The sequence below is a fragment of the Mus musculus genome, chromosome Y (genome assembly GCF_000001635.26).
Source record: "Mus musculus strain C57BL/6J chromosome Y, GRCm38.p6 C57BL/6J".
Classification (NCBI taxonomy): Eukaryota; Metazoa; Chordata; class Mammalia; order Rodentia; family Muridae; genus Mus; species Mus musculus.
Window position 1 is genome coordinate 78,742,539 of NC_000087.7, and position 4,138 is coordinate 78,746,676.

Below are 4,138 nucleotides of genomic sequence, written 5' to 3' on the forward strand. Positions count from 1 at the left end.
TCATAATCCAAGAAAACTCACATGTTCACATAACAGCACACTCAAAAATATAACTAAAAAATACACACACACATATAACTGAAATTCCATGATTTTGAAGTTCATTTTACAAAGAAATACAGTGGAACAGAGTTTTTCTTTTGTTCCATTAATTTACATACATTTGTTCTCCTAATCTACCCAAAATATGGATTGTTCTCCATATAAAAGGCCAAAATCTCCTAACATAGTTTTTATCTGGGAAAATCTCCCAACATAATTTTATCTAGATCCACACCAATTATACCTTTCATTAGAATATAATCTGGATTCAGTTAGATATACATTAAATTTATATTTAAATTTCAGTTATTTGTTGTAACATGGATGTAAAGTAGAATATCAGGGTAATGTCTTTTTCATTTCTCTACTGATATGGGCATTGGTTTAAAAGAACAATAACCTGCTGAGCACTGGAAAGAAGGCTCCATGGAGAGAATATATTCTTGGCACCTCTGTAAAATTCCAGGCATTTCTATTCATGTCTGCAACACTGTGGGTGGGAACAGGTAGATATCCCAATAGTGTACTGGCTATTCAAACTCGTCAAAATGGTGGGTGTAATACACTCTGAGAGACCAAACGGTGAGGACATTCTACTCATATCTGAACATATGTGTATGTTCATGGTGTGACCTCACAATTGGGAACAGACACTCCACTCATATGAAGCTAGGAAACCCTCTTGCATACCACACATGAAACCTTGAGTTCAGCAGTTCCATAACCTATGTGTCTCTAAGTATGAAATGGGAAGATTTATATTCTCATTGTCTTGTTAATCCTGTTTTCTCTTAAATTCCAGAAATTAAACCAATGTATTCTCAGATTCAGGATGGTAGAACACAACATTTTGTCTTTCTGGAATAGCATCCAACTATCATCAGAAAGACTTTTCAACTTACCCTCAGGACAATAAGTATCCATTTAGAGGGTTTTAACAGGATAACAAATGTATTTAGTTTTCTATTTGAGAAATAGACTGTCTAGAATGTACAACAATGTACAGGTAAAAAATGAACTTACCTTGGAGCCTGGCAACAGTGAACTGAAAATAATTGTCAGTGGTGTTCTCTGTATATGGAATATGTCAAGGGAATAGATCTTAGAGTGACAGAGACAGAGTGGATATGGACAGAGACAGAGACATAGAGAAATAGAATGGGGTGATGAGATGATGGATGGTCTTGATTTTAAAACGTAAATGAAGAAAATATCTAATGTAATATTGAAAGAAAGAAAAAAAGAATCATTTTTACAATATTTCTTTTCTTCAGAACCCCATGCCTCATACACCAAATTCATACAGTTTCCGTTTGTGAAGCACGCTTGATACATCTAAAAAGAAAATGTGACAAAGAGTTGCAACAGAGAGTTTTGGAAGGGGCTAGACTGAAAGCCTAGCAGTTAATCACTTGCTCCCTACAAAACTAACATAAATGCCCTGTGGATGTAGAAATCATCTATTAGAGGATCACAGAATGCAGGGGAAGGATGCCCAGAGAAACCTGTCTAGAAAGATGACCCATACCAAGAAGCTTTTCCTCTAATTGAGAGACCTTGCCTCCGTGAAAAGATAGACAACACATTAGGGTCATTTCCTGAATCCACTTTGGGCTTCAACAAGTGTCTGCATGCACATGTAGAGGAAAAACCTTCATATATACTGTTCTTTCTCTTATAATTGCCAACACGCATGGTATCTCTTAAACACACACACACACACACACACACACACACACACACACACACACACACATAAACACATGCAGAAAAGAAAAAAGTTCTGGAATAGGGAAGACTAGACAGAATGGCTAAAATAAGAAATAACAAAAGCCAATGCCACTGTTGCAGATTCTTGAAGCCACAACCAAAGCTTAGGTACTGCTTTTAATGGATGGCCTGCTGCAGACTGGCCTCAATCAGCCCTCCTCAATCTCTGGGAGAAATCGTTGTCCTGGTATAGGTGGGCAGGAAGCTGACATTTAAGTGTCAATCAGATACAAACACAGAGGGGGTGCTGTATCTGAATGTAATTTCTCAAAGAAATCATCAGATTATTAATATAGAAACAAATAGGGAAGTTGGTTTTCAAATCAGCCAGGTAAATGAGGTTACTGAATTCTTAAAGACTCATGTCCAAAATAGAGCAATAAAAACATAATGACTGGCAGGGACTGAGCAATAAAATAACTGAAATGAATTCTTCTCTAAAGTCAGCTATATTCTTTGAAGCTAGGTTTGAACACTTTATGATCACACCATGCAAATGGATTTCACACTCAAGCCATGGTTCTAATTAGGGAGTTTCTTTCTAGCTAATCTTCTCATGAATAATTCAAAACTGTTGTTCCCCCTCAAACCACAGCACAAGTTATTTCCTAAACCATTGTAAATTCCTGTATATGAGAGGGATTGTATGGGGGAATCTTTCTACTAACAACTAATGTAGCCTGCCATGCATAAGTATAACAAATATTCTAAACATACTTTCCTAAAGTTGTCCTGAGATTTCTAACTCTATGTAGTATATAGCAATGGCTGTCACAATCTCTCTTATAATACTAGAGGTAACTCTGGTTGTTACAGGTAACATTCTTACTGAATTCCAAGCCCAGGATCCGCTCAAGGACTACCTAGAATATTGGTGAAGGACAGGGAACAAAGTTGGATATTGCTTAGATATTTGCCAAGTCATTACTTGGAGGCACTTATAATAAAACAACATTGAAAGAAGTCACAAAGATTCAATCACTTACTAATGTAAGGACAAGTTTGATGCATTTTTTCCAGGATGGTTCCTGAAGACTTAGTTTCCATGAACTTTTTGACTAGGGACTGTGTCTAAATATTTAGAACTGTCACGGGAGTCACTACTGGGGTTTGTGTTCCAATGGCTGGTGTGCGTTTGTGTGTGTGTGTGTGTGGGTGTGTGAGTGCGTGTGTGTTTGTGTGAGTGTTGTGTGTGTTTATGTGTGTGTGTGTGTTTGTGTGTGTTTATGTATGTGTGAGTGTGGGTGAATATGACAACAAGCTAATGTTCATCTCTTAGTGATACTGTGAGCACTCTGCTGCCTATCTTAAATCATCACAGCTGTCAGTGTCTAAAGCTAACTGAATTCCAGAAAGCAATTTAGTAGATTTGATTAATGTCTCCTTACATCACATAGATATTTTCTACAGTGCATATAAGCACATATATTTTAGAATATACTGAAACTTAAAAATGTAAATTAAAAAAAAAAACAAAAACCTCTACCAACTTCAAATTAAAAAAACACATTTATTTTAGAATTCTCTAGGATACTCGCAATTTCCTGTATTCCCTACTCATGATGTCCATATGTTAGCATCTTACAAATTTGTATGACAATAATGAGGAGAAAATAAAATTTGTAAGGAAAAAAAAAGACAGTTTTGTCTTAGACTACTTATTAACAAATGCCTGGGCCACAAACTGTGGCTTATTCCCAGAATAACGTATTTAACACATTCAAAATATTTTATGTTTTGTACATTTTTAGTTACCCCTTTATCTATTTACTTAGCATCTTCCTAAATATCTCCCTTAGCATATGTGCCAGCATCTGTCCCTGAATCTGTTTATTCTCCTAATATTTCATAGAATACTCTCTTTTTGAAAAGCCTCACCTCATATTTTCTTCCTCAGCTCATTTGTCATACACATTATTTAATTGCAGATGATGTTTATAAGAGAGTCTCAAAATTTGGGGCACTAATAACAACTAAATATCTCATTTAAAATATATAAAGTAGGTTTTGTGTATGCCACATGGCTGCAGTACCTGGAATGGCCAGAAGAAGAAGTCAGATCTCCCAGACGTAGAGACAGATGCGAGGGTGCAAAGGGTTCTGAGCCATCTCTCCAGCCCCTCAATAACAAAGTTTTGTCACAGAAAAGATAAAAACGGACATTGCCATTTCTAAATTCTTTCACACTGTAGATATCAGTCCACACTCCTTTTAGTAGTCAAGAGACCTGGAGTATATTATCGTTTTCTTACTCCCACTTTTGAGGGTACTTACACCTGAATTTTCCCTAGTATAAGATTGTGAAGGAATGAATGGCAGATTTTCC